Source organism: Capsicum annuum, chromosome 11, assembly GCF_002878395.1.
Source record: "Capsicum annuum cultivar UCD-10X-F1 chromosome 11, UCD10Xv1.1, whole genome shotgun sequence".
Lineage (NCBI taxonomy): Eukaryota > Viridiplantae > Streptophyta > Magnoliopsida > Solanales > Solanaceae > Capsicum > Capsicum annuum.
Genome location: NC_061121.1, coordinates 222393164 through 222408075, shown reverse-complemented (window position 1 = coordinate 222408075; position 14912 = coordinate 222393164).

Here is a 14912-nt window from a genome sequence, read left to right as displayed (position 1 = left end):
AATATATGTTATTTTTTGATTATTCTTCATATTGATACATTCCAAGTATAGACCATCCTCGGGCGGTTACATTTTCTTATAATGTAGGTTCTTAGGCTCGGTTACATGGTCCATCATATCACTAGAACATTCAGATATGTCAGAGTTGGCGATCCAATGATCTTCTAAAAGGTATTTTATTCATATGTTTATTTCTTTAATTTTATGGTTTAGCCAGGGCCTTGTCCCGGTTTAGACAGTTAGTCTTTATTAGAGGCTTCATAGACTAGATTTTGTTATTGTTTTGTCATGACATTATTGACATAACTTGATTATAAGTTTTCCTTAAATTTCATTATATATTTCACACATTTATTTTGTATGAAATATGCATATAGTAGTATGCTATGGGGTGTCCCTGGCCTTTGTGGTTTGGGATGCCCGTCGCGGCCAGGGCCTCAACTAGAGTCGTGACAAACTTGGTCAGAGCATGGTTCAGGGTCTCAGGGTGTGTACGAAGCTGTGTTTAGTAGAGTCTTGCTTATGATAGTATTGTGCACCACACTTATAATCAGAAGACTACCGATTATTTAGGACATATTTCACATTCTTTCATACTCTAGATTATGCAATAGTGTTTTCCATATGAAAGTTATCAAAATTCCTTCTTTGATCTATTTTTCATGCCTATGTCTAATTACCAAGGCAATACACATGCAAAGTCTTAGATTCCTAATGAGGTTGTCCTTTCCAATTGAGTCATCAAAAATTTATGAAATGGCACAATGACTTGAGAGGAATCTATTAGTGTGTAAAAATATATTGATTCAAGTGTATACCTATATCTATATCTACCAGGCATTTGAACCTGATGAAAAAAGTGTATTCAACATTTTTCAAAATCTTTGTTACAGATATCATGCTTAAAGATAAAGATATCTATCTGAATATTGGGAATGGTATTTATACTTGAATATAGTGATATGGATCCATAAGTTTAGAAGTTAGAGTGAAGGAAAATTTTAAGTAAATAATGTAGTTGTAGTTGTGTAACCTTTAAGTGGAGGGTGGTATTCCTTTTTATGGTGATTGGCTAAAGTTGTAGCAAGATTTATAGATTTATGATAGTTAGAGAAGGATGTTATTATGTATGGTAATTTAGAATTTATTTAAACTAAGGAAGGACCTTAGGATGGATAGTTGTTGTTGTAGTAAAATTCATTTATAGGTTGTGAATAGAAGGATAGAATGGCTAATATTTTATAACTTACTACTTTGAGAAATCTTAGAAAGAGGGACTCAATTATGTTTATAGAATTTCAAAGGTAGTTAAAATATGCATAGGTAAGTAGATGTAATGTGAGGAGAGGATGAGCTAATAAACCATAATTAACTATTTTATAAGGCTAAAATCGGTTACCCTTATTACGTGACTTTATCCCTTGTGACTCTCTTTTTCACTAGTAGTTTTAAACTAGTATAGTATGTGAGAAGACATGTAGCAAATTTTAAGGTGTAATAATGATGTTGTGAAGAATATGAGCTTGTAGGTCGTGGTTAATTTAAATAAGAGATTTAGGTTGATTAATTTGTCACATGGATGGATGGACTAGTATAGTACGTGGGAAGTTTCATTGGTCCGTGGTTGATTCTTGATTATAAGTTTAAACTTTAGTTATTGATTTAGTAAAAAAAATGGTAGCTCAAAATAGTCATGCAAGATTTGTGGGAGTGAATTGGTAGGCTTGATAAAATATGTGAAAGAGCTTAGGTTGATAACTTATGAAATAGTAGAATGAGTAATTGTTATATGTTCATGGGATCTAGAATTGATGTAGAAATTGTGGCTAAGTCATTAGGTGAGTAACAACCTTAAGTTAATAAGGATAAATTATTCCCAAGTTAGTACATTTTAGTTTAGGTTTTTAGTTATAAGTGCTATGTGTATTTAGTTAGTGTTCTCAATTTATTTTGTATAGAGGAGGCTAGGTAGTGATTATTAAAAGTCCATTAGAATTAGATTTATAGGATTATAGACATTGATAGACGATGATAAACCTCTTGATATAGATTTAAATTCCTTTGAGTTGGCAAGATATGAGATTAGAGGGATGATGCTAGTAGACTAAGTAGGGTAGACTAGATTGTTAAGTTTTAGAGAAATTGATAATGAATACCCATGAAAATATTAGTTATAAGAAAGTGACTTTGGATGCTTGAGGAAGTTAAGAGTATTAACCCCTTGAAGGAATGTCATAGCAGGAAAGTGTAATGACCCGAGTCTACCTCCTAGTTATTACATGGTGCTTACGGTCCCGAGGGACCACAAGCTAACCCATGAGCTGGTACCTGCTATAAGTACCGGATAATATAATCATGAATGCGGAAGAATAACTGAAATGCCACAAGGTTTTAATAATGAAATGACTACTGAATTATGAATCCGGGAAAGTACTGAAATCTGAATAGCTAATTGTAGTGTCTGAAAAGCCTCTAAACTGAATACTATGGGTTGATCGGACAGGCCCCCAACTAACTCTACTAACTACTGAGATAAATATATGAACTAATATAATATGTCCTTGGATGATGAGGACTCACCACTGCTACTGTACTATTGATGATCTGAGGGACTAAGTGCAATCCGAAAACTAAATGTCAGTACCTATGATATGATACATCATAGCGCAAAAAACGTATGCGATCAGTACTTTGAATGTATTGGTATGCTAAACGAGGTAGGCTGATATGCATGATTTCATGAATAGGAATAATAATTACTAACTGATCATACATGTAAAACATAAAGTACTGAGTAGAGACCATGAAATCTGTAGGTACTAAAAATATGGACAAATTTATAAATACCGAGTATGCATAACAGTCTATAAATATTGAAGATACACGAAAATATGTGGACACTGGGGATACATGACCAAGCATATAGCATGGGCTGAGTAAAATCTATAAACTAAAATACTGACAAAATACTGAGATCTGTATGCTTTGGCCAAACAACTCTAAGACTGTATAACTGAATTGACACTGTAACTGAGACTATATTTGAGATTGTGGGAGGTGTCATCTAACCGACATTCTCTAATTTCAGCTAATCGGGGTCTAACTTGTAACCCCAGTTGGAAGGGTGTTAGTACCATGCCACGAATACTAACGATGGTTTTGTGGATCCACTAAACTTATATAATGTCCAAAGGACTAAGGGTGTTAGGGATGAACTGATGGGTGACCCCTACGAGATAGTCAAGCCTAATGTGATGGGTGACTTCTCATACCCTACACTGGCTACGTAGTTCTTGAGTATATGAACTACTACTAATGACTCTTCCTATCTGACGGGGAATCCACCATCCCTACACTCTCTCGGTGCTAAATCCTACTCCCAACTGAAATACACTGAAATACTAGACTGTTTTGAGTTCATCTAACTGGTAACTGACTATTCTGATAATTCTCATAATATGTTTTGATATTATATAATGTACTGAGACTAGACTAAATAGAAAACTATGGTTTTTGGGTATTTAATACCCCCAGGACTCAAAACAACAATACTGAAAAGACACTAAAGCTTAGGGGACAAAGCATGAAGGATTTTAGTAAATCAATTACTCTTACAAATATTTTATCAGACACTTTTAGTTCATGGTTTAAAACAATCATAGGAATGTCATAAAACATGTAGAAATATTATGAATCCAACATAATACAGTTAAATCGTGGTCTTGTTCAATAAATAACAACATTGAAACATGAAGGATTAAATAATAACAATAATTTTATAGTAACATGGTATAAAATCATAGTCCATGGAGATTCATGGGTTAACTCGCAATTTAAAACATAAATACTTGAAAAGATCACAATTTTATAATTAAAAAGGGTTGCTTGGACTCTGTGGATGAAAGGGATCCATGGATGAACATCTAACATACCTATATTTATGGATTTCTTGAAGTTCTTGGTGAATTCTTGAGTATTGACCTTGAATTTGAGAGCTAGGGTTCTTGATTGCGAGAGAATCTTCTTTGATTTGGGGGAAAAGTTATTAAAATAACAAATAATGGGTTAATTAGGGTGTATTTCGTGTTAAAGGCTGAATGGGGTGAGCGGAAAAAGACAATAATGCCCTCATATTTAAAACTCAAAATTACTTAAAAAATTCTCGATTTTGTGAGCTGGCATGACGCGGTGCTATTGCGCCGTGTCCCTAGAATCGGACAACTAGAAAATAAGGGTTTGGCACGACGTGGAGGAATCGCGGTGCCCTTTTGATTTTGAAATTCACCCTTGGCGCAATGCGCTATTATCGCAAAAGGACACTGGAAAAGGACAATTGGGATTTGGCTAACGGCACGATGCAGTGGTTTAATAGAGCTTTACTGGAAATCGACAATCGTCATTTATGCTGGCTCAGCAGTTCTCTAAGGGTTAAAATGATGGTGTTTAATGAATGAAACTTAAAATTGCCGTAACTCTATCCTGGTTATCGAATTTAGGTGAGTTTTATATTATTGGAAAGGTCATTCAATTTCCTATACAATGGCAGGATCTAAACTAGAAAATAATGAGTGTTTCTAAAATGGTATATACGAATACTCATTTATAGGGACTTAGATTATGTTAGGGATATATGGGGTATTATAATATCTCCCCCTTGGGATCATTCGTCCACGAATGAAATTGGTTAAGCTGAGGGAAAACTGATAAACTAAGCTTACACACTGAACACGCATATCTGATGCATGGAATGCAGGACTGAACTGATTCATGAATGCATGACTGACATGAATTTGATGTGGAACTGAAACTGAGCATGATAGAGAAAAATATGAATAAGATTTGGTACCTTATACTGAATTTGCATTTGCAGAGAAAAATGAGGGTACTTGGTCTGCATATCTGCCTCTGCTTCCCAAGTGGCTCCCTCAACGGACTCATTCTGCCAAAAAACTTTGACTAGTGGAACTTCTTTGTTCCTTAGTCTATGAACTTGATGATCAATAATTTCGATTGGAACTTACTCAAAGGAAATACTGTTCTGAATATTTACACTTTCTAAGGGAACAACTACAGGTGGAACACCAATACATTTTTTCAATAATGAGACATAGAACACTGGTTGTACTTAGGCTATATCTGAAGGCAACTCAAGTTTGCAAGCTTCCTTTCCAAAACAACTGAGAATTCTGTAGGGAATGATATATCGGGGATTGAGTTTCCCTTTATTGTTGAACCTCTTCACTTCTTTTATGGGAGATATTTTTAAGTACACAAAATTACTAACCTCAAACTCAAGATCCTTCTTTCTCACATATGCATACAATTTTTGTTGGCTCTGTACAGCCCTAAGCCTTTCTCTGATCAACTAAACCTTCTCTATCATATCAAACACCAAGTCAGGACCTACTACTACGGCCTCAGCTACTTTAAACTAACTAATTAGATATCTACATCTTCTACTATAGAGAGCCTCAAATGGAGCCATACGGATACTGGATGAAAGGTGTTATTGTATGCGAATTCAATCAAAGGTAAATGGTCATCCCAACTACCTTTAAAATTAACTATGCATGCTCTTAACATATCTTCTAGAGTCTAAATGGTCATTTCTGCTTGACCATCTATCTAAGGGTGGAAAGCTGTACTGAGGTGGACTTGGGTACCAAGAGCCTTATGGAATGGTTTCCAGAAATGAGAGGTAAACTGGGTACCTCTATCTGAGATGATAGATAAGGGAATACCATGTAACCTAACCAACTCTCTAAGATAGAGTTTGGCATAGTCATCAGTTGAATAAGAGGTATGGACTAGTAAGAAATGAGCTAATTTGGTCATCCTGTCTACGATAACCCAAATAGAATCATGTTGATCATGGGTACAAGGAAAACCTATCAAAAAGTCCATGTTCTCTTTCTCCCATTTCCACATGGGAATATTGAACTCCTAAATGGACCCACTATGCTTCTCGTGCTCAATCTTAACTTGTTGGTATGTAGAGAACTTAGCTACAAACTCTGCAATATCTTTCTTCATCCCACTCCACCAATAAATCTCTCACAAATTGTGGTACATCTTAGTGAACCCTGGATGAATAGAGTAACACGCACCATGCACTTTTTCAAGAATTCATTGCCTCAAATAATCTACAGCAGGCACACACAATCTACCCTGACAATGCAAAACACCATCTCCCCCTTGGGAGAAAACCTCCACTATCTGGTCTTTGACTGATTCTTTGAACTTAACTAGACTGGGATCTCTATCCTGCTTTTCCTTCACCTCAGAAACTAGAGATGATTCGGTGCTACTCTGCACCCACATACTACCCTTTGCTGAGTCAACTAAGTGGACACCTAGTCGGGAAAGCTGATGAATTTCCTAAGCTAACTTCTTCTTACCATCCTCAACATGAGAAACACTACCTATAGACAATCTAGTGAGACTATCAGCCACTACATTGGCCTTTCCCGGATGATACAGAATACTCATATCATAATCCTTCAATAACTCTAACCACCTTCTCTGACGCAGATTTAAATATTTTTGAGAGAAAAAATACTGAAGGCTTTTGCGATCTGTGAACACACCTATATGCACCTAATATAAGTAAGCCTCCAAATCTTTAAGGCAAATATTACAACTGCTAACTCAAGATCATGAGTAGAGTAATTCTTCTCATGGGGCTTAAGCTATCTAGAGGCATAGGCTATGAACTTACCTTTTTACATGAGGACACAACCCAAACATACTTTGGATGCATCACAGTACACAACAAAAACATCTGAACCATCTGGTAGAGTAAATACTGGGGTTGAGGTGAGTCGAGTCTTTAACTCCTAAAAACTCTTCTCACAGAAATCTGACCACTGAAACTTAACTTTCTTCTGAGTCAATCTGGACATGGGGGACGCAGTAGAAGAAAATCCTTCAACAAACCAACGGTAATAGTCAGCTAAACACAAGTAACTCCTGATATTTAAAGGAGAGATAGATCTAGGCAAGTTTTTCACTGCCTTGGTCTTTTAAGGATCGAATCTAATGCCATCACTAGAAATAATATGGCCAAGGAAAGCTACTGATCTTAGCCAAAATTTACACTTACTTAATTTAGCAAATAGCTAGTCAGCTATAAGAGTCTGCAACATTATTCTAAGATGGTCTATAGGATTATATTCACTATAGGAATAGACAAGAATTCATCAATAAAGACAATGAAAAATATGTCCAAGTACTACTTGAACACTCGGTTCATTAAGTCCATGAAGGCTGTTGGGGTATTCGTAAGACCAAAGAACATGACTAGAAATTTAAAGTGACCATATCAAGTTCAGAAAGCTGTTTTTGAAATATCACATTCCATGAACCTAAGCTGATGATAGCCTGCTCTGAGGTCTATCTTGGAAAAGTATCTAGCACCATGAAGTTCATCAAACAAGTTATCAATTTTAGGAAGTGGATATTTATTTTTGACTGTGACTTTGTTCAACTGATGGTAGTCTATGCACATTCTGAGAGAATTGTCTTTCTTACGCGTGAATAAAATATGTGCGCCCCATGAGGAGACTATGGGTCTGATGAATCCCTTCTGTATGGCAGCATAGATATAGGTTGAGTATCTTGGAGAAGGTCTATTCCGAAGTTGATTTCCCTTTCGAGAGGAACTCCGGGGAGATCTTTAGGGAACACATTTGGAAATTCCCTCACTTCTAAAACTAACTCAAGAGTTTGTGTTTTTGAGCTAGTCTTTGACTTACACAAGATAGTAAATACACACCTTCGATATCATCTTTTAGGCTCTAAGGTATGAGATCAACTGACCCCTAAGAGCTGTAGCACTACCCCTCAATTCAAGAACTGGTTCATTAGGGAACTAGAAATAAACTATTCTCTTTCTATAGTCAACTGAGGCATAGCATGAGTGGAGACAATCCATGCCAAGAATGACATCAAAATTTATCATCTCTAACTCCACAAGATCACCTGAGGTAACTTTCTAAGATATTGTGACTGGACTGTTCCTGTATACCTATTTACTATAATGGAAACACCTAGTAGGGTGGAAACTGAAAAAGGCTCTACTAGAATTTATGACTGACTTCAAAATTGTCGGCTATATATGGAGTTACAGAAGAAAGAGAAGCTCTAGGGTCGAGTAAAGAATAAACATGTACGTGAAAGACCTGTAACGTACCAGCAACTACAACAGGAGAATTTTCCTAATCATGGTGGGACTGAAGAGCATATAATCTATTCAAATGCTGATTATTGGTAGCACTAGAAGCGACAGCCTGCTGAGTCGAGCGACCGAATAGAACTGAATCCTGATGGGACAGGCTTTGTTAGCGCACATCCCTACCCGTATGAGCATCTACCCTAAACTGCCAAATCTAATGGCCTAGATTACCACACCCAAAGCATACATTACTACCCACTCTACACTCACCCTGATGGTGTCTGCCATACTTTTAACATAAAGGATTGGTACGAGCACTGCTAACACTGACCTAGGACTTAGAGTTTGGTTCCCTATCCCTATTGTCATTTCTGAATTAGGATACTAGAGCACTGGATGAAGAGGGTGATAGGGCTGAAGACCTTTGATAAAATTGAGGATGGTTACCACCTTCTTACTTTGGCTGATTAAAATTAAAACTACCCATCCTAGCTCTCTCGTTTCCTCTCTCCTTATCCTTAATATTCTTCTCCTCAATTTGTTGAGCATGGACCATCAGCCTATACAAGTCCATCTCACTAATAAGCATTACGGTCCTGCACTCCTTGACCAAACTATCAGATACGCTAGATGTTAACTTACTCATCCTAGACCTGTTATTAGCTACCACATGAGGAGCATACCTATCTAACTAAGTAAACTTGAGGGAATACTCCCTCACACTTATGCTGCCTTGCCTCAAATTAATTAACTCTAACACTTTGTCCTCTCTCAACTCCAATGGGAAGAATTTTTCTAAGAAATCTATGGCAAACTTTTCCCATTCTACAGGCCCTGCATCTTCACCCCTATCAACTTTCAACTACTTAACCAAGTATGGCTAAATTCTATAATTAATATGTAACCAACTTGGAAATTTGACTAGACGTTATCCCCATAGCATTCGTTACCTTCTGAACCATATCTAAGAATTCCTGTAGATTCTCTTCAAACTTGGATCCCACAAAAAAATAAGGATTGATCCGGATGAAATCTTGAATTTTGGTTGTAGTAGTATTGGTCGCTGGATTGGCCAAAATAGCAGCTGGCCATTCATTTTATGATGCTACTGAATTGGCTAGAGTAGTGAGCACAACTCTGAATTCTACGTGAGAGACATGCTCGTCCAGAGGATCTACCTAGATGGGCTGAGGGGCAGGCTGAGTTCTTGTTCTTCTTCCATTTTTCTTTGGAGGCATGTTCTGTAAACAAAAAGATGAAGTGGATTAAACAGAGAGTTTAACTTAAGCCCATGCTCACTTGCATGACATGAATACTAAAAGAAAGGAAACTTTTTCCTAAACGCCTTAAAGTCTCCCATCAATAAGTGTGGCGCACTACATACCCATGTACAAGACTCTACTTGATGTGGCATTCAGACTACCTAGGAAACTTTAAAACCTTAGGCTCTGATACCAAGTTTGTAATGACCCGAGACTACCCCTAGTCATTATATGGTGCTTATGGTCCCGAGGGACCACAATCTAACCCATGAGCTGGTACCTGCTGTGAGCACTGGATAATATAATCATGAATACAAAAGAATAATTAAAATACCATAAGGTTTTAATAATGAAATGACTACTAAATTATGAATCTAGCAAAGCACTGAAATCTAAATAATCTGAATAACTAACTGTAATGTCTGAAAAGCCTCTAAACTAAATACAATAAGTTAATGGGAGAGACCCCAGCTAACTCTATTAACTACTAAGATATTAATATGAACTAATATAATCTGTCCTCGAATGATGAGGGCTCACCACTGCTACTGTATTGCTGATGATCTGAGGGACTAAGTGCAATCCGAGAACTGAGCGTCAATACCTATGATATGATACATCATAGCACCAAAGAAAGGTATACGATCAGTACTTTGAATGTACTAGTATGCTAAATGAGGTAGGCTGAGATGCATGGTTTCATGAATAGGAATAATAATAACTAACTAATTATATATGTAAAACATAGAGTACTGAGTAGAGAATAAATCTATAGGTACTAAAAATATGGATGAATTTGAAAATACTGAGTATGCATAACAGGCTATAATTACTGAATATATGTGAAAATTTGTGGACACTAGGGATACATGACCAAGCATATAACATAGGCTGAGTAAAACCTGTAAACTGAATACTGACAAAATACTAATATTTGTATGCTTTGGACAAACAACTCTTAAGACTGTATAACTGAATTAAGACTGTAACTGAGACTATATATGAGACTGTGGGAGGTATCATCTAGCTAACATTCCCTAATTTAAGCTAATCAAGGTCCAACCTGTAGCCCAAGTTGGAATAATGTTAATACCATACCACAGGTACTAACGATGGTTGTGTGGATCCACTAAATTCATATAATTTCCAAAGGACTAAGGGTGTCAAGCTTGAACTGATGGGTTACCCCTGCAAGATAGTCAATCCTAATCTGACGGGTGACTTTTCATACCCTACGCTGGCTATATAGTTCTAGAGTATAGGGACTTTTACTAATGACTCTGCCTATCTGAGGGGAATCCACCATCCCTACACTCTATCAGTGCTAAATCCTACTTCTAACTGAAAGACACCAACATACTAGACTGTTCTGAGCTCATCTAACTCATAACTGACTATTCTGATAATACTCATAGTATGTTTTGAAGACTATTCTATAATGTACTAAGACTAGACTAAATAAATAGCAATGGTTTTCGGGTATTCAATACCCCCAGGACTCAAAAAACAATACTGAAAAGATACTAAAGCTAAGGGGACAAAGCATGAAGGCTTTTAGTAAATTGATTACTCTTGTAGGCATTTTATCAAACACTTGTAGTTCATGATTTAAAACAATCAGAGAAATGTCATAAAACATATAGAAATAGTATGAATCCAACATAATAGAGTTAAATCATGGTCTTATTCAATAATTAACAACATTAAAACATGGAGGATTAAATAATAACAATAATTTTGTGGTAACATGGTATAGAATCATAGTTCATAGAGATTCATGGGTGAAATCACAATTTAAAACATAATAACTTGAAAAGATCATAATTTTATAAATAAAAAGGATTGCTTTGAATCCGTCGATGAAAGGGATCCATGGATGAACATATAAAATACCTTAATTGATGGATTTCTTGAAGTTCTTGGTGAATTCTTGAGGATTGACCTTGAATTTGAGAGCTACGGTTCTTGATTGGGAGAGAATCTTCTTTGATTTGGAAGAAAAGTTATTAACATAATGAAATAATGGGTTAATTAGGGTAAATTTTGTGTTAAAGAATGACTGGGCTGAGGGAAAAAAGACTGTAATGCCCTCAGATTTAAAACTTAGAATTACTAAAAAAATTCCCAATTTTGTGAGCTGGCGCGACGCAGAGCTATCACGCCATGTCACTGGAATTGGACAATTGGGAACTGAGGACTTGGTGCGACGCAGAGGATTCGCGGTGCCCTTTTGATTCTAAAATTCACCCTTAGCGCGATGCAACATTATCGCAACAAGACATTAGAAAAGGACAATTGCAATATTTGCTGATGGTATGATGTGGTGGTTTTGCGGAGCTTCACTCAAAATTGACAATTATCATTTATGCTGGCTCCGAGGTGCGCTACAGGTTAAAATGACGGTGTTTAATGATTGAAACTTAAAATTGCCATAACTTCTTACCTGGTTATCAAATTTAGGTGAATTTTGTATCATTGGAAAGCTCATTCAATTTCCTACATAATGGCTATCTATAACATGGAAAATAACGAGTCTTTTGAAAATGCGATATATGAATACTCATGTATAGGGACTTAGATTATGTTAGGGAAATATGAGGTATTATAGAAAGTCTAGAATTTATATGTATAGTGATTTCCCTATTATGCTGATTGTTGTGATTATAGATTTAATAAGAAGATATGTTCATAAGCCTAGGATTGAGACTTTGATCTAAGAGGGAGATGATGATCTAAGATAGGTCTTGAATCTCCTCATGGTTGCAAGTGTCAGGGAAGAGTCATGATAAATGTATTCTTATTCTAGAGAACTCCTTCTATTTCAATTTAAGATGACATTCTACCAATATCTTATGTATTCAAGTCATGCCTATGCCTAAGGTTTGAGGTTTCTAGGCAACTTATGTCTATGTTCTGACCTCTAAACTAGAAGAAATAATGTCTTGAAGCAATCCAAGCTTCAAAATATTCAAGCTCTATGTTATGACTCATGATCCATAGAACCATGTCTCACTTTATGCTTAATTCCAAGAAACTATATTCTCTATATGTTGTCAATTCATTTTATGTTATGTCTTAGTGCAACGTAATTCTATCTAAGGAAAACTCATGAACATTCTTAGTTCTTATAATGAGAAGAAATAGCTTCACGAAGCAATCCTTGTCCTATTTGTTAAATTTATGAGTTTCAACTTTATGTTATACAACTCATGACAAATGCACTCATGTTTCTCACTGTGTCCACTCCTAAGAACTCATGTTGTGTTATGTTTATTTTCAAATGACCCTCTATTTATGATCTAGTCATTTGATATATAAAGATCTTTGTGTCTATTTATCGTATCTTACATCTCAGGCTCCACCTTGAGTAAAGCAACAAATATAAGTTATAATTGAGTAGTGCCACTTTCATTCTTGTTGTTTGTGCTCTAGTCCCTCAATCACCTTTATTATGTTAGGATTATGGTGGTTATGGAAGCATAGTAATATTATACATAAAAGGGTAGATATTTTTTATTGTGAAAATTTTGGTGTGAATAGACAAAGAGGTAAGATAGAGATGATCTTCCATTATGTGAAATAATTAAGAAGTGGATATGTGACAAAAATCTTTGTGAAAGTGATTGAAGTTACTTGTTTTTGGTGGGGCGATCCATAAAGTGGGTGTAGTAGGGGTAGATTTGAATGTTGTGATTGGTGAATACACAAACTAATGTGCTATGTATTTAGTACTCCTTGAGTTAATACCCGAGGTTGTTTGATTATAGTGACAAGATGGAGTAGTAATCTTGAAGGGATCTAGAGTATAGGGTCCCATAGCTTAAGCTAGCACCATGTGACTCTGGTTTAGGCTTTAACATGGAAGTACTATGCAGTGGGACTTAAACTCTTTTAGTTAGGTGTGTTGTGGGGGAATTGTAATTTGGAAATGAAGAAGTGTATCGTTAATAGTAGAATGTATAGTTGAGAAGTGTTGTTAAATTTAAAGGCTATTTGTCGTATCATGTAAAATGGAAAATACCTCTATTCCTATGTCCCGTAAAGCCTTATTGTATTTTTAGTATCAATGTAATCAAAACCTATGGTCACTAAATAAATTTATGTCTTACTTTGGTATGATTATTCTCCATCGATCTCATGTCAAAGACCATCTCTATGTTAAGCCTTATTATCTCACACCTCGTGCTTGCACGATTCACTTGGTAATGTCATGAAACTCTTCTTGATGCCTATGTATGTTTGGTTTAGGGGAATTCTGAATGTGAGGTTACGTATTTTATTCCATATTTCTATAACTTCAATAAGTTCCTATCCATTATGTAAGGACGAATGATCCCAAGGAGAAGATAATGTAACACCCCATATTTTTAGGCTAGAACATAAGTCATCCTTCCTACATGTATAGAACTAAACCCAATGATTTTATTTAGATATAAGTATGAATATCGATTACTAATCAATTCTTCAGTGTGGTAACATCTTTGGAGATGGATTAAATTAATAGAAATCTCCTAACTCAAAGTTGAGTTGAGAACTTTCCTACCAACTTAGTTTTCGTAGATTTTCTTACTTTGGTCAAATTCAAGAAAATATTTCTAGAAGAACATAATGATTTAGTTGACCTATCATACAACAAGTTAAAGCCCTCCGAGTCTTGTTTCCAACACCACTGACCATTCATCAATCCACGTTTGGAGCAAAATGTTATAGGTGTTTTAGTGAGGTACTGTCTAGGGTGCACGATAGGCTGCGAAAGGCAAGGCTCTTGCAGCACGATTGGGGTCGTAGGGAATAGCTAGAGCCCTGTAATTGGGCCCACGGTGCGACCTTCCCTTCCTAGACCTTAAAATATGTTTTCCTTTATTAAATCAAGGAAAAAATAGTCCTTCCACCCCTATGGCTCCCCCAATCTGTTTTATAACACTAAAGTCATCTTAAAACAGTAAGAATCTCTAAAATTCCTCATCCTCTTCCTCCCAAGAACATAAATAAGGATTTATCAATTCCAAGGCTTATAGGTTCCAATCTCAAAGCTCTTCTTCAATTTTCCTCCATCAACAAGTATGTAGAACTATCCTAACACTCATGGGCCTAAGTATGATGTTTTAACAAACTTTAAATTGTATAGGTATATATGTTATGATTTTTGAAATTGTTTGAAGATCATACATTATGAACCCCTTTTTATGATGGAATTTTGTGTTTACATATGATATTTTTTCTATAACCTTGAGATGCTATTCATGTGCATATATGTTATGTATTCTGAGAATTGATTTAAGAGCATGATTTCTAAAATTTCCTCTTTCATGATGAAATCTATTTGGTTTAATGTGGTATGGATTGTTCAACGAATGATTAAAATCTTGAGTTAAATTATTTATTATCAATTGTGAATTGACATGATTTTATGTTCCAAGAGAGGGTGTTTTTCTTTATTTCAAAATGCTCTTTGTGTTAAATGGAAGATTTCATGT